This window comes from Caretta caretta, chromosome 7 (assembly GCF_965140235.1).
Source record: "Caretta caretta isolate rCarCar2 chromosome 7, rCarCar1.hap1, whole genome shotgun sequence".
Lineage (NCBI taxonomy): Eukaryota > Metazoa > Chordata > Testudines > Cheloniidae > Caretta > Caretta caretta.
This window is the reverse complement of record NC_134212.1, coordinates 90700917-90727979: the sequence shown is the minus strand read 5'-3', so window position 1 is coordinate 90727979 and position 27063 is coordinate 90700917. Positions and strand designations below refer to the sequence as shown.

Genomic DNA, 27063 nt, shown 5'->3' with positions numbered 1-27063 from the left:
TGACATTAAATGTTGCTCTCTTCTTGCTTAAACTTGCAGAGAAGTCTGGATACAAAGAAAATTTTAAATCCTGATATTCAAGAATTCCTTTTTGCCTAACACATCAGTTTAACTTTGTCATTAAATCTTAGCAATTTACAGATGATAGGTCTGGGGTTGTTCTCTCCTCCTGGCCCTTGTCACTTGAGCCCTTTCAGTTTCCAGGGAAGGTAAACCGGGATCCAAATCCAGTCCCTCAAAGAATGTATTCTGGGAAAAGTTAATCATGTTTTTTCCTTCCACACCTTCCAGGATGCCCCCAGGAACTGCAATTTATTTCTGCATCATCAGTTTTCAAGATCTTCCTGTTTTTCTTCAAGACTGGTTAGTCTTTGCCTTAAGGAAGCATTCTCCGTGTTAACCTCCTTCAGTTGTGTGGCATGTTTTTGTAGTTTGTTATCTAAATAGGTCAAAGGAGCTTTGACTTTTCCCACATTTTTAGAGAGCTCATGTATATCTTGAGATAAAAGATCAAATTTGGTAGTTAAAAAGTTCTTCTTAGCTACAAAGTCCTTTGTGAGAGACTGTTGGATTACCTTTCTTTGGATACTCAGGATTAGGTTGATGCACATTTCTGTTTTCCCAGCAGGATTCATAACAACACAACAAAAAAGGATCTCCCTCCTCTAATGAGTAAATTTCTGACAGTTATGGCTTAGATACGTGGGAGCCACGTGGGGGTGGAGGAGACGAGGGGTCAGGCAGCCATCTTCTCTCTTGGTAATATGATCCTCTGTGTGTCAACATTGTGAAAGCCCTAGAATGTTGCTTCTAATCATTTCCCATGTTTTAGCAGTTGTAATATTGTATCTCTAGGCGTCATGTACATAAAAATTTAGAATGATGGTTGAACTGTTTCTTTTCCTGTTGTCTATTCATTTTGCTTCCCCAGTGCTGCCCAGGCACAACTCTTAGACATATTGGCTCAAGGTGCAAGAGCATAGCATGGACTGGAAATAAAGCTTGGTTATTCTTCATGGCAGTTCAGAGCAGTGCTAGTAAGCTAATACGGGAGTGTGGTTTTTGTATTTTTAAATTGTGTATCCCTGTGTAGTACATGGAGTTTGTAGGTTTTGGAAAGTGATGTCACACTTCACGGACCTGAAATTTCAATGAAAAATGGGAAATATTTTGCTGATCTCTTTTCCTCATCCCCCATTTTTAAATTAGCTCTAGTATGGAAAAAAATGTCACAACAGTGCTTTGCTCCTATAAATAATATAAAATTGTTTGAAAATACTGTCTTAAGACTGCTGCACTAGAGATGTCTAGCTCTGGAGAGATCTGGACAGGAAAAAGCACAAGAACAAATCTACACAGACACACCCCTAGAACCCCGACCAGGGGTCTTCTATCTGCTACCCAAGATCCATAAACCTGGAAATCCTGGACGCCCCATCATCTCAGGCATTGACACCCTGACAACAGGATTGTCTGGCTATGTAGACTCCCTCCTCAGGCCCTACACTCCCAGCACTCCCAGCTATCTTCGAGACACCCCTGGCTTCCTGAGGAAACTACAGTCCATTGGGGATCTTCCTGAAAACACCATCCTGGCCACTATGGATGTAGAAGCCCTCTACACCAACATTCCACACAAAGATGGACTACAAGCTGTCAGGAACAGTATCCCCGATAATGTCACAGCAAACCTGGTGGCTGAACTTTGTGACTTTCTCCTCACCCATAACTGTTTCAGATTTGGGGACAATGTATACCTTCAAATCAGTGGCACTGCTATGGGTACCTGCATGGCCCCACAGTATGCCAACATTTTGATGGCTGACTTAGAACAACGCTTCCTCAGCTCTCATTCCCTAATGCCCCTACTCAAACAAGCCAAGTTTTTTGTTTGTTTGTTTTATTTCTAACTCTTGGGTATAAAGTTAGTTAAAAACAGAGAGGCAAACATGCCAGAGCCCAAGGCAGAAACAGCCAAAGAGGCTGCCCACAGGAGAGAACTGGAAGCATCGAGAGAGGCAGAAAAAAAAACAAGAGGCTGCCCACAGGAGAGCTATGGAGGCAGCGAAAGAGGCAGAAAAAAACCAAGAGTTTGCCTACAAGAGAGCTATAGAGGCAGAAAAACACCAAGAGGCTGCTCACAGGAGAGCTATGGAGGAGAGGGGAAAAAGAAATGGAGGAGAGGGAAAAAGAGGAAGCATGAACTGGAGTTGGAGAAGGTAAGGGCTGAGCGGAATCTACTGGATAACCCTAACCATCCTTCCCCAACAATCCACAAATGGGAGTGACTGTGTCCATGGTATGATGAATCCAGTGATATTGCTGAATATTTTCTCACCTTTGAGAGACTCTGCACTCTCCATAAAATTCCTGAAGCTCACAAGATGACCACACTGGTCGCAAAATTAATTGGAAGAGCTCTGGACATATTCAATAAGATGCCTATTGATGAGGCTTCTGACTATAAGTTCAAGGATTTGGTTTTAAAGCAATTTCAAATTACATCTGAAACGTACAGAGTAAAATTTCGAACCCTTAAAAGAGGGCCTGGACTAAGTAATGTGGCTTATCTAAACCAGATGAAGGATCTGTTAGATAAATGGGTCTAAGGAAGGGGTGTCACTAGCTTTGACGGAATGTGTGATTTGATAGCTCAGGAGCAATTCCTGACTATGTCCAAGGAGGAAATAAAACAGTGTTTATGGGATAAGGAAATGGACTCAGCAGAAAGTCTTGTTTCTTATGCTGATCGATATGAGCAGTCCCAGACCGCCAGAGAGGCGGGGCAAGCTGGAACAAAATGGGTGGAGGGAGGAGAGAGGAACAAACCTGGTCGCAGTTAGAGTGGATACCAGAAGGGACACCCTCAGACCACACCCTACTACTGGGTGCAGCCCAAGGACCCAACTACACACCAGGGAATGCTCCAGACACCTTATCGTCCTGCCATACCATTCTCCAGCAACCAACCTCGCCCCAGGGACGCGTCAGCTGGACGATGTTTTAAATGTAATGAGCCGGGGCATGTGAAGGCCAACTGCTCCAAGAACCCCAACAGATTACAGTTCATTGCACCGGAATCACACCAGAGGTCCTCAGGCCCAGATGCCTCCCAGATACCCTCGGAGCGGAGGAAAACTGTGAGTGTGGGCAGGAAGGTCACCGCGTGGAGGGACACCAGAGCACAAGTGTCGGCTATCCATGCTTCCTTCGTGGACCCAAATTTAATCGACCCAGAGATCCAAGTGACAATTCAACCCTTCAAGTCCAACTCCTTCAATTTGCCTACAGCCAAGTTGCCTATCCAGTACAAGAGCTGGTCAGGAACGTGGACTTTTGCAGTCTATGATGATTATCCCATCCCCATGCTGTTGGGGGAAGACTTGGCCAATCATGTGAAGCTAGCCAAGAGGGTGGGAATGGTCACTCGCAGCCAGGCTAAGCAAGCCGACATGCCTAGCTCTGTTCCGGAAACTTCTACCAGGACCCGGTCAGAGGTGATGGACCTGGACCCCATGCCAACGTCTGCAACAGAAGTAGTGGATCCAGTCCCAGAGACCCAGACAGAGCAGTCCCAGAACCGGAACCAGCAGAACAACCAGCATCAGACCCATTGCCAGCACTGAATCCAGTACTTGCAACCCCAACACCAGAGGGCCCCGCTGAACCTGAACCGGGAGCAGCCGGAGCCTGAACCCCAACATAGTGCACCAGCGGAGAGCGGTTCACAGTCAACGGAAACAGCCCCATCCCCTACATCGCTTCCAGAGGGACCAAGCCTAGGTCCACAATTCAATAAGGAACTGATGTCTACAGCATCAAGGGAACCGTTCCAGACCAAACAGGAAGCAGATGAATGCCTCCAGAGAGCTTGGACGGCGGCACAGAGCAACCCACCGCCTCTCAGCTCTTCTGATTGATCCAGGTTTGTTGTAGAAAGAGGACTTTTATACAAGGAAACTCTTTCTGGGGGATACCAGGAAGACTACGTTCCAACTAAGTTCCAACTAAGTACCGGGTAAAGCTCTTGAGCTTGGCCCATGATCATCCTAATGGCCTTGCTGGGGTGAACAGGACTAAAGACCGTTTGGGGAGGTCATTCCACTGGGAGGGAATGGGCAAGGATGTTTCTAACTATGTCCGGTCTTTTGAGGTATGCCAAAGAGTGGGAAAACCCCAAGATGAGGACAAAGCCCCTCTCCAGCCACTCCCCATCATTGAAGTTCCATTTCAGCGAGTAGCTGTGGATATTCTGGGTCCTTTTCCGAAAAAGACACCCAGAGGAAAGCAGTACATACTGACTTTCATGGATTTTGCCACCCGATGGCCGGAAGCAGTAGCTCTAAGCAACACCAGGGCTAAAAGTGTGTGCCAGGCATTAGTAGACATTTTTGCCAGGGTAGGTTGGCCCGCCGACATCCTCACAGATGCAGGAACCAATTTCCTGGCAAGAACTATGGAAAGCCTTTGGGAAGCTCATGGGGTGAATCACTTGGTTGCCACCCCTTACCATCATCAAACAAATGGCCTGGTGGAGAAATGTAATGGGACTTTGGGGGCCATGATACGTAAATTCGATTGGGACCTAGTGTTGCAGCAGTTGCTCTTTGCCTACAAAGCTGTACAATATCCCAGTTTAGTGTTTTCACTATTTCAACTTGTATATGGCCGCGAGGTTAAGGGGCCATTATAGTTCGTGAAGGAGCAATGGGAGGGGTTTACATCCTCTCCAGGAACTAACTAACCAACCTACAAAACACCCTCTGAACCTCTTTAGCCCTTGCTAAAGAAAACCTAAAGGATGCTCAAAAAGAGCAAAAAGCCTGGTATGATAAACTTGCCAGAGAGCATTCCTTCAAAACAGGGGACCAGGTCATGGTCTTAAAGGCGCTCCAGGCCCATAAAATGGAAGTGTCGTGGGAAGGGCCATTCACGGTCCAGGAGCGCCTGGGAGCTGTTAATTATCTCATAGCATTCCCCACCTCCAACCGAAAGCCTAAGGTGTACCATATTAATTCTCTAAAGCCCTTTTATTCCAGCGAATTAAAGGTTTGTCAGTTTACAGCCCAGGGAGGAGGTGACGCTGAGTGGCCTGAAGGTTTCTATTACGAAGGGAAAAGTGCTGGTGGTATGGAAGAGGTGAACCTCTCCATGACCCTTGGGCGTATGCAACGACAGCAGATCAAGGAGCTGTGCACTAGCTACGCGCCAACGTTCTCAACCACCCCAGGACTGACTGAACGGGCATACCACTCCATTGACATAGGTAATGCTCACCCAGTCAAAGTCCAACCTTGCCGTGTGTCTCCTCAAGCTAAAACTGCTATAGAACGGGAGATCCAGGATATGCTACAGATGGGTGTAATCCGCCCCTCTGGAAGTGCGTGGGCATCTCCAGTGGTTCTAGTTCCCAAACCAGATGGGGAGATACGTTTTTGCATGGACTACCGTAAGCTAAATGCTGTAACTCGCCCAGACAACTATCCAGTGCCACGCACAGATGAACTATTGGAGAAACTGGGACGGGACCAGTTCATCTCTACCTTGGACTTAACCAAGGGGTACTGGCAGGTACCAATAGATGAATCTGCTAAGGAAAGGTCAGCCTTCACCACACATGTCGAGCTGTATGAATTTAATGTACTCCCTTTCGGGCTGCGGAATGCACCCGCCACTTTCCAAAGACTTGTAGATGGTCTCCTAGCGGGATTAGGAGAATATGCAGTTGCCTACCTTGAGGATGTGGCCATATTTTCAGATTCCTGGGCAGAACACCTGTAACATCTACAAAAAGTCTTCGAGCGCGTAAGGGAGGCAGGACTAACTGTTAAGGCTAAGAAGTGTCAAATAGGCCTAAACAGAGTGACTTACCTTGGACACCAGGTGGGTCAAGGAATTATCAACCCCCTACAGGCCAAAGTGGATGCTATCCAAAAGTGGCCTGTCCCAAAGTCAAAGAAACAGGTCCAATCCTTCTTAGGCTTGGCCGGATATTACAGGTGATTTGAACCGCAATACAGCCAAATTGCCACCCCACTGACAGTTCTAACCAAAAAGAAACAGCCAAATGCTGTTCAGTGGACTGAAGAGCGTCAGAAGGCCTTTAACCAGCTTAAAGCGACACTTATGTCTGACCCTGTGCTAAGGGCCCCAGACTTTGACAAACCATTCCTAGTAACCACCCATGCGTCCAAGCATGGTGTGGGAGCAGTTTTAATGCAGGAAGGACTGGATCAAAAATTCCATCCTGTAGTGTTTCTCAGCAAGAAGCTGTCTGAGAGGGAAAGCAACTGGTCAGTCAGTGAAAAAGAATGTTACCCCATTGTCTACGCTCTGGAAAAGCTATGCCCGTATGTTTGGGGACGGCGTTTCCACTTGCAAATCGACCATGCTGCGCTACAGTGGCTTCATGCTGCCACGGGAAATAACAAAAAACTTATTCAGTAGAGTTTAGCTCTCCAAGATTTTGATTTCGACATCCAACACATCTCAGGAACTTCTAACAAAGTGGCTGATGCACTCTCCCATGAAAGTTTCCCAGAATCAACTGGTTAAAATCGTCCTTGAGATGTGAAAAATATTGTTAGTCTTTATATACTGGGTAGTATATTTAGAGGTGCATGTGTCTTATTAACTCTGTTTTCTCCTAGAGCTCCAGGAAGAAATCACAGCCAGCGTTTCACCCTATTTGTGATTTTGGGGAGCATGTCATAAATATAAAGGGAAGGGTAAACACCTTTAAATCCCTCCTGGCCAGAGGAAAAATCCTCTCACCTGTAAAGGGTTAAGAAGCTAAGACAACCTCATTGGTACCTGACCAAAATGACCAATGAGGAGACAAGACACTTTCAAAGCTGGAGTGGGGGGGAAACAAAGGGTTCTCTCTGTCTGTGTTATATTTTGCCGGGACCAGAGCAGGAATGCAGGTCAGAATTCCTGTAAAGGGTTAATAAGCAATCTAGTTAGATATGCGTTAGATTCTGTCTTGTTTAAATGGCTGATAAAATAAGTTGTGCTGAATGGAATGTATATTCCGGTTTTTGTGACTTTTTGCAACTTAAGGTTTTGCCTAGAGGGATTCTCTGTGTTTTGAATATGATTACTCTGTGAGGTATTTACCATCCTGATTTTACAGAGGTGATTCTTTTACTTTTTCTTTAATTAAAATTCTTCTTCTAAGAACCTGATTGCTTTTTCATTGTTCTTAAGATCCAAGGGTTTGGGTCTGTGTTCACCTGTGCAAATTGGTGAGGATTTTTATCAAGCCTTCCCTAGGAAAGGGGTGTAGGGCTTGGGGGGATTTTGGGAGGAAAGACGTTTCCAAGTGGGTTCTTTCCCTGTTGTTTTTGTTAGACGCTGTTGTTTTTGTTAGACGCTTGGTGGTGGCAGCAATAAGATCCAGGGACAAAAGGTAAAATAGTTTGTACCTTGGGGAAGTTTTAACCTAAGCTGGTAAAAATAAGCTTAGGGTTTTTTTCATACAGGTCCCCTCATCTGTACCCTAAAGTTCAGAGTGGGGAAGGAACCTTGACATATGGGGTAGCTCTGTACAGCATCTTTACACCCTCTGTTTTGACACTGTTTTGACCCAGAATTTAATATTGAGTTATACCTGATAGTTCTTCTGTTTCCTAATAAATTTGTACAAGTGGCATGAGCTTTGGAAAGTCTGTGAAGAGAGAGGCACCATATTTTCTTATGCAGCTTTAGACTTCAACTTTCCTCTAGGTTTTATCAGAGTTAGTTTATGAAATGTTGGGAAAATCTCATTTATGCATGAGGTTTTATCTATATAGAGACATTTATAGTCCAAGACATTTCAATAGGGATAGGCTCATTTTAAAACCGTGATCCAAACACTGTCTTATGTTGGGGAAGTATGGTACTAGATCCAAACTGTGGTGTTTTGTCTCTTCTTTAAGAATCAGTTTTTAAAATATTTCTATCATTGTGCATAAAAGATTCCTTCTTAGAATAAACCGTTTGCTTTTAATTAACAACCCCCAGCATGTTCATGATGCAAAGTAAATGTGAATTTCCAAGATTAGTGTTGCAAGTCTACATATCCCTTACAGTTAAGGTATGGCTTTAAGTATAACTAAGGTTAGTGGCTTTCAATTTTTGCCTAGTAAAAATAATTAATAGCATTTGTTACAACGAACATGTTAGTGACACATTTTTTTTTTCTCCCCTGAGTCTTCAGTTTTGCACTTAGGCTCATGTTTCAAATGATATCTGGTCCATCGGTTTCCTAGTGGGATAACGTCTATGCTATACAAACTTAACAACACATTGGCATTAAATGGCTGGCTGGCTGGCTGAATGAAGGAACTGAGAATGGTAATGCTACCGTCATTTCTCTAGGACAGAATTGGATTCAATGGATGGATACCAAAGGGGAAGCCCATACTGTTGCTGTCTATGCTGTTCTGGTACAAGAACCAAAGAGTCTATTTCATTTTCAAATCCTTTCCGTCTGACACCACTCATGAGCACTAAAATTACCTTTTTAACAAAACACCAATGTTAATGCGTTATATAAAGAAGCACTTCGGTACTGATGTTCTTTGTGGCATTTCTGAATAAATTGGCTTGACCATAATTATGGTAATGATCTTGATTTCCATTTCAAGTCCAGGAAGCAAGTGTGTGCTGTTGCTATTTTTTGTGTTCAGTTGGTTCTACTTTCTGTTTTAATTTTGGTATGATATCGTGTTTTATACTTTATTGCTGCCAAGCGAAAATGGGCTTGCTGGTGGGTGTTGTGTGGGTTAGAAGTGGGAGGAATCCAAAATCCTGAAGTTCCAGTTGTACCATTCATCCGCTTGACATGTTCCAAGACTCTGAAAGGGTTTATTGTAATGTAATTTCACATTGACAGCTCCCTGCATTAGGGAATAGTTGGCATTTGCATGCAAGTTTTTGGGCTGTTACTATGCCTCCTTTTGTTCGCTTGTTATAGCAAGCAACAGAAATTGAATTTGTCCCTGTGGAGGACACAGTCCCTTTCACAAATAAACCAGTTTTTCTGATGAGAGGCCAGGCTTTCTAAAGATAAAACTTAATTTAGTGTACTCCTGTCAGTAAACAAGAGCCCATTTTGGGGAAAGCAAGATCACCTAAGTGTGGAAGCCGAGAAAAGTGGCTTCAAGAGGGGAGATGTAAAGCTCACCTCCATCAGGCTCCCATCCTATGTTTATGTCCTCCATTAAAATCCAGCTCTACAGATATTCAATGACCTTCCCTAAAAGCATGAAACAGTATTTAGGCAAGAAATGCAGAGCCAGTAATAGGAGGAGGATGGCCTTTGTCTGAAGGACTAGTGGAGTATCTGACAAAAAGGCTGCAAATGCTGAAAAGGAAAAGTGTGTCATGAACAAAAATTCAGTTGCTAGTGGGGCTTAATGGCCAATGAACAGACATACTCACTGAGTTGACTGATGAAAAATGTACCAGAAAAAGAAAAAGTGAGCCCTTTAGTCACAGGTGCTGATAACTGTGTTTAGCAAATAAAATCAGGTATGGGTGGGGGAAACAAAGGGAGGGGAGAGAAGGTATGGTAAGAAAATTGAGACTCATGAAAGATACAATGATAAAAGGGTGGGTCAGGAAACCTCAAGAGAAGGAGTTCACTGTGTCGCGTATAGGAAAAGATCTGTTGAATCGGCATTTCAAGAGTGAGGTTTCAGTAATGAGGCAGGTTTCCGAGTAGCAGCCGTGTTAGTCTGTATCCACAAAAAGAAAATGAAAAACTTGAAACAAGAAAACTTGTGGCACCTTAGAGACTAACCCATTTATTTGAGCATAAGCTCATTTATTTGAGCGTAAGTGAGTTACAGCTCACTTCATCAAATGCAATAATGAGTAATAAGGCAAACTTTCTATTTTCCTCAGCAAGTGTTAGAAGCCCCCAAGGAATATTATTTCCAGATTATGCTAATTAAAAAAAAAGTAAAGATGCAGTGATGAGGAAATAAAAGTTAGTATGTTAGTATAAGGCCACAAATTTATAATGACCTATGTTCTCTGGCATTATGGCTAAAGCAGAATCTGAGTGAGTAAATCAGTAAAGAGTTTAGAAAGAGACATAAGGATTTGACCTTCTGCAATAAAGTTTTATTCTCAGTGAAGAAAGTAAAAAGATCTTCCACCCTTGCACTGAGAAAAGAAACTCAGGGAGAACAATCTGAAGATGAGATGGAGCTGAATTTCTTGTGAACAGTAATGCCTATTATTGTACAAAAAGAGAAGCACTGGATAAAAAGAGAACAAAAATATGATTAAGGAAATACAGTCCCAGTAAGTTCTGAAGAGTAGGTCAAAGAGAACTGACTAAAAAAGCCAAAATTAATTTGGACTGTCAGAGTAGGAGGAGAAGATATTTAAGATATTTCTACATTGAAAATTGAAGGTTTTATTTGGAAAATATTCCTCAAAGAAATGAGATTAACAAAATGAGGTTGAGGGTGGCTATTATATGTGTTGGTCGTAGGAGCCATAAGTGAGTTTTTTCTCTCCTTTTATAAATTGAAAAGATTTCTAAAATTAAATAGCTATATCTTTATTTTGAGGAGAATATTAAGATATAACTTGTAAATGTAAATATTTGGAGTAGAAATGTACTGTAATGGGTATCCAATTGGGGGCAGAATTGAGGCCATATAAACAGATTTAGGAAATAAAACCCATATAGCCTCTGAAAATCAGTTCTCAGCAGCCCATTAATAATCATATTCACTGTTTCTGGCCTCTGTAACAGCAGGATTTAGATGTAGCTGGCGAGTACAAGGGCATACCAATAAGCGGCACTTACAGTGTGTGGCATTTTTCTCCAATCTATGGCCAAGCAGAGGCAACAAGTACTAATAAAATTGAATGACAGTTCATAAAACAAGTGCAGCTTATTTCATTCTATCTTGCCAAGTCTGGGTTTGACCTACCTCTAAGTGAAGTCATGCAACAAATATTAGTGTATATCTATAAACTATGGTAACTTATGCAATGAGAACTAAGACATTTCCCCAATGCCGTTTTATTTGTGTATTATGAAAACCTTTCTTGGATACTTCTTAAACATAACATTGAATGGGGAAACTACCTGTATGTTGACACTTGCATTATAGTGTTGTAAGTTGTCGACCTAGTTAAAGATCAGCTAACACTGGTTATTTATACAATTTCTAAGTAAATTGGAAATGCAAAACATTGTTAGTCATAAATAACCAGAGCTTTTCAGTCAATTACAAGTAGAGGTAATTAGTTTGACTGTTGTGCAAAAAGCCATAGGTAGGAATGTTTTCAGAATGCTTGTGTATCTTGGAGGGCTGAAGCTAGTGTGTACCTGAATTTAACTGCTTGAACCAGTTTACTGCTTACAGTCTGTGGTAAATGCAGGACTATAAAATGAAAGTTCTTATTCCTGTCTCCTGTTCTTTCTCTCTCTCGTCAGATACTTTCAGACATATCTACAGAAGTGCTTTATTTCTTCATTATATTTCTTCATGTGTATATAAAGTGAACTTTTTTAAAGGTACTTGCTCTGGAAGAAGTCTGTCTTAATCAGCCAAAGAGTTTAAAGGAGAACATGAAAGTTAAAATGATCTTTGTTTTATGTTTTCTCTTAGAGAGAGAGAGAGAGGTCTGAAGAATGATAGATTAATCTGGGAAGGTGAATGACACTCTAAAGGTAAATGACCTTTCTCTTTTCCATTTTTTGCTTCAAGTGTGCTGCTCAACAAAGAATATACTTGTATGAAAATTGTCATTGGAGCATTTAACAAATTTTGACAAAATACTTTTAATCAAGTTGATTAAAAAAGCCCATTATTATGGGGTAGTTCAATTAAAATTGAGTTTTTAGAGGTGAGAAACTAGTTACTCCAAAGGCTTGGGACCTGAGAACTTAGACACATTGCTAGACAGTATTGAATCCATTATGGGAAGTGCTGTTGATTGAAAGTCTAGAGAGTCTGCGTTTAGTGAACACTTGCATTATGTCTTGACTTATTTGAGAGATGCTGACGCAAATTTCATTTGGCAATTTGGGTTTAATATACAGTTGTGTGTGAAGGTAATACAATTATACAGTGGTATATCCGGTACAGTATCTTTTATTTTAAGAAAATAGAAGTAGTAATATACAGTAGCAATCATTGTACTATGATCAAATAAAGCCCCAAGGTAAGTGCTCAGTACCTCATAGGTAAGGCTGTGTTTTAGTCACTATTTTTAGTAAAAGTCATGGACTGGTCACAAGCAGTAAACAAAATTTCATGGCCCGTGACCTGTCCATGACTTTTACTATATACCCCTAACTAAATCTCAGGCTGGGGGCCGCGGGTGCTGAGCGGAGGTGGCCTGGGAACCCGCTGGTGCTGGGCATGGGGAGGCGGGCGGTGGCATGGAGCTCAGGACCCCTGCTGGTGCTGGGGTGGAGGGTAGGTGGCAGCGCGCAGCCCGGGACCCCTGCTGGCGCTAGTGGAGGGGTGAGGGGAGGGAGGAGGCAGCAGTGGTGGCACGTGACTCGGAATCTCTGCAGGGGGGCAGCGGCGTGTGGCCCGGGACCCCCGCTGGTGCTGTCGGGGGAAGGGCTGGCAGGCTCCCTATCCAGCCCCTATCAACATGTCCCTGAAGCTCCCCTCCCCAAGGCAAATGCTGTCCAACACCCTGCCCCTCCCGTGCCTAAACTACTGCTGCTGTCTCAAGGGGCAGCCCCTGAGCCAGCCGCACTGGCTGCAGAAGTTATGGAAAGTCACGGAATCCATGACCTACATGACAGACACACAGCCTTACTCATAGGTTCAGGTGCATAGAGGCAGACTTGCAGTCCCTATTCAGACCTTACTCTGATCAAGTGTTGATTGGCTTCAGTAGAGACTGAAGAAATTGCAGGATATGGATCACTAAACTATTATTTATTGATTTATTTATTTATTTATTTATATTTCCGGAGTGCTGAGGAGCCCTAGTCATGGACCAGGATCCCATTGTGCTAGGTAATAAGTAGTCAAAGGATACACTTCTAGTCTGGCAGAAGATACTATCTCACATTTGCATCTAAAATGTGAACCAGAAATTAGTTTTTTCCTAACTGGTTAGTCTTTTTTCTGACTAAGAGTAGAGAGTTTGCTTCTCACCATTTTATGCACTTCAATGTATAATTATGATTGTGCTGAAAAGGGGATGAAGGACTTTTAGTTGAAATTAGGTTTGGTTTTTTGGATGGTTCTAAACAAAGAATACAGTAGTAGGGAAGTTCATTTCACATTTGAAGGCTTGTAAAAGGTGATCTGTGTAAGAGATAGTAACATTAAATAGATTCTAAGGCCAAGACAAATACTTCAGCACCAAGTTTCAAAGTGTGAAACTACCATTTCCTGTGATTGTAATACAGAGTGTGAGGAGAAGATGTCAGAATACAAGATTTCATGTGTGGATCTGCCCCCTCTCAGGCATCCATTCAACCTCACTGACATCACTTTTTTCATGTTTGTCTGTTGTGTTTAATGTCTGCTTGGTATTTTTCTACCATCACTATATTTTTTTTAAGTTTTTATATTTTACCTTTCCTGCTTCTGGGTGCTTTCTGTAATGCTTATTTACTCAGTTTATTTAAAATAAAACTATTCCATGTTATTGTAAAGCTACTACAGTCAAAAAAAAGAGGGTTCTCATCACAATTAGTTGGGAGGTCCAGGGGATTCCAAGGGTCATAGTGAGGGGAATGATACCAGATTTTGTGGACTGTATGTGATCTGGTAGCCCTGTGATTATCACCAGTGTGGCTAGCATTTATTTTGTGAACTTGTTTTCAAAAAGAGGAACTTAAACCTGAGAAGTGCTAGTCCAAAGGATCTTAGAGTGTGGGCCAGCTTTGAGTGTTGCTGCTTGTAGCAAGCTATGTTAGAGATATATTTATTATAGTAGGGTCTAGGAGCCCTGTCATGGTCCAGGACCCATTTTGCTAGGTGCAGTACAAACACAGAACAAAAAGACTGTTTCTGCACCAAGGAGCATATAATCTAAGCATGAAACAAGAGATAACAGATGGATACAGACAGACTAACAGGAGAGCACAAGGAAACAGTGAAATAATACTGGTCAGCATGATAGGCTGTGGTCTCAGCTCGCCAGCAGACTTACTTGTCAGGTTTTTTTGTTTTCTGGGGTTTTTTTTGGTAAGACCTCATGGTGGAGGAGAGTAGTAAGGAGAGATATGAGGTAGGATGATGAGGTAACTGTGGATGTTTACAGGGAGCTTCTTCCATGCAGGGCAGCATGGGAGAGAGCACTTAGGGTATGTTTACATGGCAGTTAAAAACCCACAACTGGCCCATGCAAGCTGACTAACGTTCGCAGGGCTCAGGGTAGAGGGCTGTTTAATTGCGGTTTGATCTTTGGGCTCTGGCTGCAGCCTGGGCTCTAGAACCTTGGGAGATGGGAGGACCCCAGATCCCGAAAGTATACACTGTAGTTAAACAGCCCCTTAGACTGAGCTTCAGGAACCCAAGTCAGCTGGCTTGGGCCAGCCACATGTGTCTAACTGCAGTGTAGATAGTATCGTTAAGTGCTTGTTTGAAAATTTAACAAGTGGGCAGTGGAGGAAGGCTGATAGGAGACGGGAGTAGACCGTTCAATGCTGAATTAGAGATGATAGATTGAGTGGAGATAGATCATCGTGAAGAGCCTTGAAAGGGAAGACAAGTAGTTAGATAGGATAGAGAACAGAGAGCCAGTTAACAGGATGCAAAGAGAGAATGACATGGTCAAAGCGATGGGCTAGAAAATGATCTTTGCAGCAACCTTCTGAATGGTTATGTGTAGGGAAAGATTATGTTTGTCTACACCAGAGAAAAAGGTATTGCAAGAATCGAGATGCAAGCTGAGAGCCTGGACAAGAGTTTTATCTATGTGGATGGATAGGAAAGTCCTTAGAGATTTTAGAGATGTTATGCAGAAAGAATTGGCAAGACTTAGATGTATGTGGTCTTGGAGTGTTGAAAGGAATGATGAGAATAGCTTTAGGACTACGTAGAGAGTATGAAGATACTCTCACAGATAGTAAAGTAGTCCACCCTATAAATGTGAAGCAAGTCAAAATGAAGAATTATCAGTTGCACTAATAGGCACCTGCAGCAAAAGTGTGCACATCTAGAATCTTAAATTTGAACTTCAGAAATAGGTAACTTCCTGAAACATGTAGAGAATCATTTGAATCCCCAAGCCTGAGTTGTGGGGATGGCTGTTAAATTTCATATAAAATTCAGGATGCAGTTTGAAAGCTTATAGGCATTCTATTTCTATTTGAGATCCATAATATCTTTTCCATGATCCAAATCACCATTACTTGTCAACATCAATTCTATGCCATGCTACTCTGTGAAAAGGTACTTGACATTAAACAGAGAATCTACATTAAGTATAAATGTCTCTGATTCCCTTGAAATTGAACCTGTTGTAGTAATCTGCTTGTAGCATTTGTTTCCCTGTAGTACAATACTAACATACCTGCCCACAGATATATGGGACTGTATCTGTAACATACTGAGAGTCCAGCACAGTGTGAGTTAAAATGAAACCGATATTTGAATAACGCAAACGACTAACTACTTAATTTACAAGGGAAGCATTAAAATGAGTCCTGTCACTCTAAAATATTTTTGTGCATCTTGCTTAGTGAACCTAGGGTATGATTCACCTAAATCTTGGCTGTGCTTCTATTTCGTGGTATCTGGAAACTTTTAACAAAACTATTTGATTATTACAGGCTGATGATGAGATATGGCACTTCTGCTGCTTAATAACATGTAGCTTGGTAAGGTTCGTAGCTTGGGTCAAGAAAAACTGTTCTCAAAAATGCTGCTGTAATCCCAGCATTAGAAACTCAAGTGAACTATATAACTTTGAACCTGATCTTGTACGTGTTGAAGTTAGTGGTTGGCTATGCCCTTGACTTGAATGGGAGCAGCAGCAGCGTTTTTATTCATTAATGTTCCAGTTCAACAAGGTACTAAACGTTGAAGTCAATGGGACTACTCAAGTGTTTAAAGCTAGGCATGTGCTTAAGAGACTTGCTGACTTTGGGCCTAAGAAAATGTTTAACCACTCGATGGTAGGATGTTTAGGTGACACAATACTCCTGAGTTTTGACGCCTGGTTATGTTGCTGTGGTTGACTTCGGCATAGAAGGGACAAATAGTAATTTTTAATATTTACAGAAATTATAGAGGGTTCTGTTCATATCGGGTTAAACCAGGATGGAGAAGACTGGCTAAAACAAGTGTACAAAGCTGTAATTGGAAAACTGTATTTAATAATCAGCTTCCTAGTCTCACACTTCAGAAGGGGTTACAATGGAAGTTTTCTCAGGTTAGTATTTGAATTGATTAGGTAATTAGATTTGGTTTGTGAATCAAGGCAGGTATACGCTTTGTATTTTAGAGTGGTTACTGTGTAGTTGTTAAACATGTTTTTAGCCACAGAGTTACAAGCAGTGTATTATAAATTTGATGCAAATGAAAAATTATTTCCTAGTTTGTGACAATATGAAAAGCTCTTTCATTGTCCAAGTCCTTGGCTTTGCTAGCAGGTGATATGGGTGCCTGCAGCTGTTGACCCATGTGAAACACACTGGTTTTCTTCACATTCTAAAACCAGCAAGAATTTAGATTCCAGAGCAGGTTAGCTGCAAACAGAAAGTCCTCTGATCTGTATTTCTAATCTGCATCAGATGAGTAAAGTTTATAGAAAACATGGACTAGAAGGCCAGTGGGAGGCAAGGAACCATAAACTCTTTAGTTTTGCTCTCTGCTCTGCCCCATAAATATTGTGACCATGGGCAAGTCACTCAGTTTTTGTGTTCCCCATCTGTAAAAATTGGAGTAATATTATATATAGGTGTACATCAGAGGGTTATTGTCGGTTAATTATTTAACTTTTTATACAGCTTTAAAACCAGAAAATCCTTAGTTCTGTCTGTTACTTCAGGCTTTCTCAGTCCTATTTTGCCATAGGGGGGTGGAAAGGTAGATAGTAGAAGCCTTTCTTATTGCTGCAACATAAATCATCAATATTTTTATAAAGTAGGTCTTTTGAATGGAGAAATATGGCTGACTGGATGCTGTTTAACCTCTGACTGTTGGATGTAACTGCACCATTGTTTACCAAATATTTTGAGTTACGTTACGTTAGTATAGCGTTTACTCTACAGTATAACTGGCACTTTTCTCTGCCTTATGGTCCTTGCATGTGCACATGCTATGGGACATACTCTGCCCTTGGTCGAGTCAATGTGGCTCCCTGTTATTTCCATGAGAAGTACATGCGTGAATCTGAGTGTGTGCATGTGCCATTTGTCCCTAGTGTAGGGATATCTAATATTACTGTATCCCTCATCACATATTCTGAAAATTAAATGACAATAAGCACTATTACTTACTCTGATCACCAATAATCATGTGCTGTACTGTGGTTGCATTTATTATTTTTATTACCCTGTTCATATTTATTGTAAATGTTATTCCACCTCTAATCCTTGTTTTTTACTTTGCCTTTCAGACTGTAAGTTCTCAGGGCAGGGCCTGTCTTTTGACATGTCTGAACAGCATCTATAAGTAGTGTATTTTGGGTATTAATATTTTAACATTTTGCTTTGTCAGATTCTGTCTTTTCATGTGCTACTAAAATACGGTGACAATGAAGGGCAAACTAGGGTGGATTTGATTTAAATCATGATTTAAATCAGTAGTCAGGAAGACTCGATTTAATCATGGATAGCTACATAAAAGTGCACTTTTATGTAGAAATCCATTATTAAATCGAGTCTTCCTGACTAGTGATTTATTTAGTTGTTATACTAGTGATTTGTTGGTTGTTATAACCTTAATACGTATTCTTCACATCTCAGAGGTAATTGTAAGTTTCATTTTTAGAAGGTACACACTATACATTTTTAAAGTGATTTATTTTGAAAAGTTTTCCAATTAGTTTTACAGCTATATCAGAAAATGAATGATTGTTCGGTTATTTCATTTACCAACGGTAATTGAAGCAGATATTTATGAAGTCATTGGGAGGTGAACTATCTCCAGTTCAACAGGTTAATCATTAATATTTGGAGGATTTTTTTGCCATGCCTCTTGGAGGAGAACATCACCAGACAGACATTTAAATCGTTTTATTTAACTAAAACAACAACATTATGTATTCTGGATTTTTTTCTTCAACAGCAAACATACAATATTTTAACAAAACAAGCATATGAATTTTTGAATTTAGTTAAACATTCAAGTTTTTTAAAATCAGGTTTGTTTTTGTTAAAATTGTTTCTAACTAAAATAGAGGAAATATTTTTAAAAACAAAACAAAAATTAAATAGACTATGTCAGCCAGGTCAACATCAGACTAACTCAGCTAACTCAGTCGTCTTCACCTTCATTTTCCTGTTTGTTCATAATCTGGAAAAGAAAAACAAGCTTTCCTGCTTTTTCCCAGACGGTTTCTCAATTTGGAATGAATTAGTCCAAAGGAAGAAAATATTCTTTCTATACTGGCAGAAGACAGCAACTGCTGTTAAAAGTGAGATTATCACTTCAGCAGTCTCTGAATCCGAGTGTTTAAGTGACTTCCACCAGTTCACTGGTGTGACTTTCTTTAAAACATCATCAGCAAATGTATATTTCTTGAATGGTTCCCCCTTACTTCTGAAATTTATTATAGTTGTCATTATGGAGGGATGATTGCTGGGTGTCCATGTCATAGCCAACTCCTCTTCCGCAGTTAAGGCTTGACCCTGATGCCGAGTATTGAGAATATTTGCAAGAAAATGACCTGGAGTTAGTACTTGTCCCATTCGTTTTTTTAATGCTTGTAATTGAACTCTGTCATTGCATATTTCTCTTTTTAAGAACTCACTCCAAATTTCAACAGCATCAGCAATAAAACAGCTATTTCCCTTCATTTTGTTCAAGGCTACAGAAATAGGCTTCAGGGTACTCGACATGTGTTCTTAAGCCCAATGTTAAGAACTTTGGCTGTGACAGTGCCATCTATTTTTTCACGATTTTGTTCACAAACTGTCCTCAGATTAGGCCAGTTCTTGATATTGTGCTCAAAACAGTCCACTACTGAGTTGCATCACACGTCTTGTGGGAGAGTTAGCTTGGTGCCTCCCACTTTTTTCAGAGCAGCTGCTGCAAAGTGGTTGTTACAGAAGTATTTTGCAACTTCAACAACATTAGCCTTTATTTCTGGAACACTGAAGTCTTTGGCTAGGAGGTGCATCAAATGAGCACTGCAACCGTATGTTACTAGTTTGGGACTCTCTTCTAAATAATTTCTTCTCATCTTTGATGCATTTGCAGCATTGTCTGTGACCAAGTTGCATACTAGACATTTGAATTTTTTTTCAGTTTGTTATACTTTTTACTGCTGCTTCTTGTAAGTATTCTGCTGTGTGTGCATTTCCTGATATATCAATTGTTTCTGTAAGGAAGACATTCCCTTCTTCTGTTAAAGTGGCAAAGAGTCCTGTGGCACCTTATAGACTAACAGACGTATAGGAGCATAAGCTTTCGTGGGTGAATACGCACTTCGTCAGATGCATGTAGTGGAAATTTCCAGAGGCAGGTATAAATATGCAAGCAAGAATTAGGCTAGGGATAACAAGGTTAGTTCAGTCAGGGAGGATGAGGCCCTCTTCTAGCAGTTGAGATGTGAACACCAAGGGAGGAGAAACTGCTTCTGTAGTTGGCTAGCTATTCACAGTCTTTGTTTAATCCTGAGCTGATGGTGTCAAATTTGCAAATGAACTGAAGCTCAGCAGTTTCTCTTTGAAGTCCTATCCTGAAGTTTTTTTGCTGCAGGATGGCTACCTTTAAATCTGCTATTGTGTGTCCAGGGAGATTGAAGTGTTCTCTTACAGGTTTTTGTATATTGCCATTTCTAATATCTGATTTGTGTCCATTAATCCTTTTACATAGGGACTGTCCAGTTTGGCCGATGTACATAGCAGAGGGACATTGCTGGCACATGATGGCATATATTACATTGGTGGACGTGCAGGTGAATGAACCAGTGATGGTGTGGCTGATCTGGTTAGGTCCTGTGAGGGTGTCACTGGTGTAGATATGTGGGCAGAGTTGGCATCGAGGTTTGTTGCATGGATTGGTTCCTCAGTTAGAGTTACTATGGCGGTGTGTATTTGCTGGTGAGAATATGCTTCAGATTGGCGGGTTGTCTGTGGGCGAGGACTGACCTGCCTCCCAAGGCCTGTGAAAGTGAGGGATCGTTGTCCAGGATGGGTTGTAGATCACTGATGATGCGTTGGAGAGGTTTTAGCTGAGGATTGTATGTGATGGCCAGTGGAATTCTGTTGGTTTCTTTCTTGGGCTTGTCTCACAGCAGGAGGCTTGTGGGTAAATGTCTGGCTCTGTTGTTCTGTTTCCTTATTTCCTCATGCAGGTATTGTCGTTTTGAGAATGCTTGGTGAAGATCTTGTAGGTGTTGGTCTCTGTCTGAGGGGTTGGAGCAAATGCAGTTGTACCTCAGCGCTTGGCTGTAGACAATGGATTGTGTTGTGTGTCCGGGATGAAAGCTGGAGGCATGAAGGTAGGCATAGTGGTCGGTGGGTTTTCGGTATAGGGTGGTGTTAATGTGACCGCCACTTATTTGCACCGTGGTGTCTAGGAAGTGGACCTCCGTGTTGGTCCAGGGTGAGGTTGATGGTGGGGTGGAAGCTGTTGAAATCGTGGTGGAATTCTTCCAGCGTTTTCTTCCCATGAGTCCAGATGATGAAGATGTCATCAATGTAGGTTGCGTAGGTGGAGAAGGGGCGTGAGTGGACGAGAGCTGAGGAAGCGTTGTTCCAGGTCAGCCATAAAAATGTTGGCATATTGTGGGGCTACTGGTCTGGAGGTGTATATTATCACCAAATTTGAAATAATTGTGCATGAGGATAAAGTCACAGAGCTCAGCAACCAGTTGTGCTGTGGCATCATCAGGGATACTGTTCCTGACAACTTGCATTCCATCTGTTTGTGGGATGTTTGTGTAAAGAGCCTCTACATCCATGGTCGCTAGGATGGAGTTTTCTGGAAGATCAGCAATGCATTGTAGTTTTCTCCGGAAATCAGTGATGTCATGGAGATAGCTGGGAGTGCTGGTGGTATAGGATCTGAGTAGAGAGTCCACGTATCCGGACTGTCCTTCAGTGAGAGTGCCAAATGCCTGAGATGATGGGGCGTCCAGGATTTCCGGGTTTGTGGATCTTGGGTAGTAGATAGAATAACCTCGGTCGGGGTTCTAAGTGTATGTTGATTTGTTCCTGTGTTAGTGTAGGGAGTATCCTGAGTAGATGGTGCAGTTTCTTAGTGTATTCCTCAGTGGGATCTGAGGAAAGTGGCCTGTAGAATTTGGTATTGGAGAATTGTCTGACAGGCTCCTTTTGGTAGTCAGACTTGTTCATGATGACAACAGCACCTCCTTTGTCAGCATCTTTGATTATAATGTCAGGGTTGTTTCTGAGGCTGTGGATGGTATTGTATTCTGCACGACTTAGGTTATGAGGCAAGCGATGTTGTTTTTCCACAATTTCTGCCTGTGCATGTCGGCGGAAGCATTCTATGTATACGTCCAGACTGTCATTTCGACCCTCAGGAGGAGTCCATGTGACCTTCTTCTTCTTGTGCTGTTGGTGGGAAGATATCTGTGTATCAGTGTGCTGTTCAGTGTTATCTTGAAAGTATTCTTTGAGTCAGAGACAGTGAAAGTAGGCTTCCAGATCACTGCAGAACTGTACCATGTTTGTGGGGGTGGTGGCGCAAAAAGAGAGTCCCCGAGATAGGACAGACTCGTCTGCTGGACTGAGTGTGTAGCTGGGTAGATTGATGATATTGCTGGGCGAGTTAGGGGTACTACTATTGTGGCCCCAGGTGGCAGGTAGGATTTTAGACAGCTTACAGTCCTTTTTCCTTTGTAGAGAGGTGAAGTGTGTAATGTAGATCTCCTGTCTTATTTTAGTAAAGTCAGTTTGTAAGGAAGGTTGGTTATTTATGAGCGTCTCCAAGTTGGAGAGCTCTTTTTTGATGTTTTCCTGTTTGCTGTATAGGATCTGGTGATCAGGTGGTTCCTCAGTTTCTTTGATAGTGTGTGGCATAATCTCTCACTTTGCTATCTACATACTGCACAGACCAATGGATTTTTCACCTTCAGTTCATTTGTTATGATGTCCATCCGTTTGCATTTGAAAAGGAAGATGATATCTGTCTGTACTTGTGCAAGTTTCTTCATGAGGTTGATGGATTTCCACTCAATAAGACTAAATGCAGTGCCTTGCATGGTGTCAAGTATCAGAGGGGTAGCTGTGTTAGTCTTCTGTTGTCTCACAAGCACATACAAAAGGATCATTGTGGATATTGCGCCACCCATCAAGACTCAGGTTAACAATTTTACCCTCTAGACCAGGGTCGGCAACCTTTCAGAAGTGGTGTGCTGAGTCTTCATTTATTCACTCTAATTTAAGGTTTCGGGTGCCAGTAATACATTTTAACGTTTTTAGAAGGTCTCTTTCTATAAGTCTACAATATATAACTAAACTATTGTTGTATGTAAAGTAAATAAGGTTTTAAAAATGTTTAAGGAGCTTCATTTAAAATTAAATTAAAATGCAGAGCCCTGCGGACCGGTGGCCAGGACCCGGGCAGTGTGAGTGCCACTGAAAATCAGCTCGCGTGCCGCCTTTGGCACACATGCCATAGGTTGCCTACCCCTGCTCTAGACCTTTTGCACGCTGCTCAATTTCTCTTTCATACACTTTATCCAGCAATTTGCCTGTGACATCTGCTCTGTAGGGTGGATTGTATCCGGGTCTTAATGACTGCACCATGTTAATGAAGTGTGGGTTCTCAATCATACGGAAAGGAGAGTTTGTTGCATAAACAACCCAAGCAGTTTTTTCATCAATTACACCTCTTTTTGTAATCTATTGGTTCTTATAACAAACTTATCTATGTCTGTTTCTGGATGATAGAGATTTTTTTTCTTTTTACTACAGATGATATATTGTGGTTATGTGATATATATGATGTGACTGAAACACTATCTTTGGCAGATAACTCTGAAACTATAGAAAATGATGGTGATCTTGAAGGTGGATAGTCTTCAGAATCCTGAACGTTGAGGATGGATTCTCCTAAACAAAATAAGTCCATGCAGTTATTTAATTATTATTACCATACTGCTCATTTAGTATTACTCATTACATTCACTGACACTCTTTACTACTTTAAAGGTGAAATTGTAAAAGGAAGATCTGCCTATTTCAGCTATTTATTTTTTTTTAAAACAGCTGCATCTAAAATGATAGTACCATAGAGTAACAACAATAATTTTTGCTCAAACATGAGAATTCAAGAATAGTCCAGAAGCAAGACAGACAGTCCATAAAAAAGTTTACCAACCTGAAGATCCTGCATGTTCAGACATGTTCCTTTCATCATCTTCAACGCAACTTCCTCCTGAGAAGGAACACTTCTCATGATGTTGTTTCATTCAGGTCTTGCATTTCTTAGTCACACTGTTTGTATTTTGCACGCATGCCTGTTTTACCCGTAGGTAGAGGAACTTCATTAAAATATTCCCAAACTGGGTCTCTTTTACGGCCTGCTGCCATTATAGGTTTTCCCTTCTAGTGAGAGAATGGTATGGTATGGTAGATCTCAAATCAATGAAGGCTACACTGAGAAAGACCTCAAGACTTCTAGAATATGCTGCTGAAACAGTTTCACTTTTGTTTCTACTGCCTGTCCCTCCCTTCTCACATTTACTTCCAGACTTCTTCTCCTTGTCCAGATCTATTCCGTCCCCAATAATCTTCTATTCATTGAAGTTTTTGAAACTTTGCACTTTTAGAGAGAGGTAAGGGATTAACTCTGTGTACCCAAATTTGCAGAGGGACAATAGGGTTGAGGTCTGCTAGTTCTCACCTCTATATATTATTTATTTATTTATTTGAAAACATTTTTGCTGTTAACAAGCATTTTATCTCTGGAGACACAAATCCACAGTCTGAGAACTGCAAAACTAAGCATCTCTGGTAGTATCTTCTAGACTGAGCACTGAGTCCCATTGGGTAGATAGAAAGATTAACCTAAATAATCTATACAGAAGCCCCTGGAACCCCATAAGATTGGGTCCCTAATCCATGAACTATTGGAACTCATTTACAAAACTTTTCTGAAACATGACATGAATATATTATCTCATACTATAGAATTAGAATTTATAATCCCTATTCCACAATGAGATGTCTTTGAGCTATAATATATCTTAATTAAAATTATCTTTAGATAGGTTTTTTCCCTCAAAAAGCATTTCATAAAAAAAAAATCCGTTTTTTTTAATTAAAAAAACAAATCATTGATTTTTATCCACCGTGCTCTGTGCAACTCCAAAAGAGTCAGTGGGGTTGCACAGAGGGTGCATAGACAATAAATTTGGCTAATTCTGTTTTTAACTCTAGCCCAGATCACCCAACACCAGTCACATTCAGTATCTTTTTTGATTTGCATCTGATTCTAGTTCTACTGGAAAGTGCTGGCTCCAGATAGATAGTTCCAGATAATAAGAAACTGAGATTCATGTTTGAACACTGATAGACAGTGTAAATAGAACTGAACATTGTCACTTAGGTAATTGTGCTGTGAAGGTATAAAAATGCAGACTAAATCTGAGAAAATAAATATTTAGGTGAGACAGGAACATGGTTAAAAAAGGTAGAAACCATTTTGCAATGTGTTCAGTTCAATTTTTAGTGCTCTTTTGCCAAATTCGTTATTTTAAAATATAAATAAGCATTGCCTGGCATATCAACTGAAGGCACGTAGATTGTTTTCAGTGGAAAACCTGCATTCTACATGAACTCGTTCTGATTGCAGTGCAGTGGTTTTTCAATTTTTGGTTTGTTGTGGCCCACATAAGCACAAATGTGGTACATCTTGGTTCCATTAACCAAGTATAGAATGTCCGTAGTGACTTTTTGAAAGTTATTCACAAGTTATGTAAATGCAAGACATGATTTATGTTCTTTAAGCTGCCTCCTGGGAGGAGCTGGGCACATTCTGCTCGCACTGATATTCTGTTGAATGGAATTATAAGGTGTTTAGCACCTCCTAAGGGGTCAGTAACTTGAAAGATCAATTGTTAGCTAGACACCAGGGGCTGGTCTCCACTAGACATAAAGGATTGACCCAGCTCTGTTTACCGCTTGCCCCTTAACAACTAGGCCCATAACCCTGTCAAAGAAGGAAATTGAATTGGTTTGTTCTTGAGAAATCCGTGCTGGCTATTACTTATAATTTTTTATCCTCCAGGTGCATGCAAACTGTTTAATAATTTTCTAGGTATCCAAGTTAGGCTGACTGGTTTATAATTCTCCAGGTCTTCTTTGTTTCCCTATTTACTTTTCTGGTACCTCACCCATCCTCCATGAGTTTTGAAAGGTAATTGTTAATGGGTCAGAGATTGCTTTATCTAGTTCCTTAAGTACTGTAGGATGAATTTCATCAGGCCCTGCTGACTTAAGTACATCTAACTTATGTAAATATTCTTTAATATTCTATAATACCTGATGATCGGCTGGCAAGAGCAAACAGGACAAATGCCCAGTTTTGCCAAATGGCCGGGACAGGGCTGAAAAAAGAGACTGTCCTGGCCAAAAGAGGACATATGGTCATCCTACTTTAATATTGCCTCCTTGAGAAACTGCTAGCTCTCCTGAACTCTTTTTCCATTAGATTTTTTTCCCATGGCACCTTACCTACCAGTTCTGGGAGTTTGTTAAAATCTACTTTTTTGAAGTTCATAGTCCTTGTTCTGCTGCTCTTACTCCTTCTTTTCCTTAGAATTGTGCGATCTATCATTTCATCATCACTTTCACCCAAATTGCCTTCCACCTTCAGATTTGCTACCAGTTCCTCTCTGTTGGTCAGACTCAGGTCTACAGTGGCTGTCCCCTGGTTCCTTCCTTCACTTTCTGGAGCAAAGAGTTGTCCCCAACACATTCCAAGAACTTACTGGAAATTTTCTGTTTTGCCATATTACTTTTCCAGCAGAAGTCTGGGTAGTTAAAGTCCCCAATAACTAACCAGCTCTTGTCTTTTGTGTATTTCTGTTGTTTGTTCTAGAAATGCATCATCTACCTCCCCTATCATGGTTTGCTGGTCTATAGTAGACCTCTGCCACGATGTTGCCCCTATTTTTTACACCTTTTATCTTTGCCCACAGACTCTTAATTGGTCTGCTTCCCACTTCCTTCTGAACCTGAGAAAAAGTGCATATGTTCTTGATGTATAATGGAAACGAAAAATGTGCTTGTGTATATAGCAGACAGGGTGTCAGATAATTTTCCTCTAAAAGTAAATTATAAAATCCCCTCTAAAAATAAATAAATAAAAAGTCATCACAGGAGCAGAAGATTAAGATCCCAATCTTGCAAACATTTAACTTCAATGGCAATACTCACATGCTTAAATTTATGCATATTAACTAGTATCTTACTATAGACACAGTCCAATTTTAAATCAGAGAAATTACTTGGCTAGTAAGTTGCTTCTTGTGCAGTGGGAGTAATAGTTGCAGAATCTATCCTAGAGCATTACATTTTTAATATTTTTAAATTCTAATATATGTTAAAATGCTCACTTCACCAAAACTTTGAAAGAAGGAAAAACTTTAAAACAACTTTATTCACTACATTTATGATGTCATCAATATACAAAAGCAAACTATGAGATAACGATTCTAAAGGAAACAATAAAAAACATAATTTTGGGGAAAAAACAAATGTATTAAGAGAACATCAAATAGAGATTAGTTACTACGCTGTATGCCTCTTGTGGCACTTAGTAACGAAGATTCAGGAACCATGTGTTCTCTCTGTAAAAGGGAGATCCTCTTTGTTTTGGGATTTATTTCCTGTGAGGAAGAATTGTAACAGAATAGGCCTTGTACATTGTAACCTCTGTATCTTGTGGATTATGACTCCTCTGCCTTTGCTTTCAAGGAGAA

At 40.9% G+C, this 27063-nt stretch overlaps 1 protein-coding gene across 10 annotated transcripts in view; it reads left to right on the top strand.

The window, feature by feature from the left end:
* Positions 1-27063, top strand: part of SGMS1 (sphingomyelin synthase 1) — a 208142-nt gene that overhangs the window by 83671 nt on the left and 97408 nt on the right. For 5 of the 10 annotated variants that reach the window (XM_075130928.1, XM_075130925.1, XM_075130921.1 and 2 more), the window contains one exon: positions 11627-11686. The exons of 2 other annotated variants lie outside the window; for them this stretch is intronic. The gene's annotated coding sequence lies outside the window, so the exon portion shown is untranslated. Of the gene's footprint in view, positions 1-11443; positions 11531-11624; positions 11687-27063 lie in introns of those variants that run through there. 3 more of the 10 variants (XM_075130923.1, XM_075130924.1, XM_048856957.2) reach the window with 3 other exon arrangements.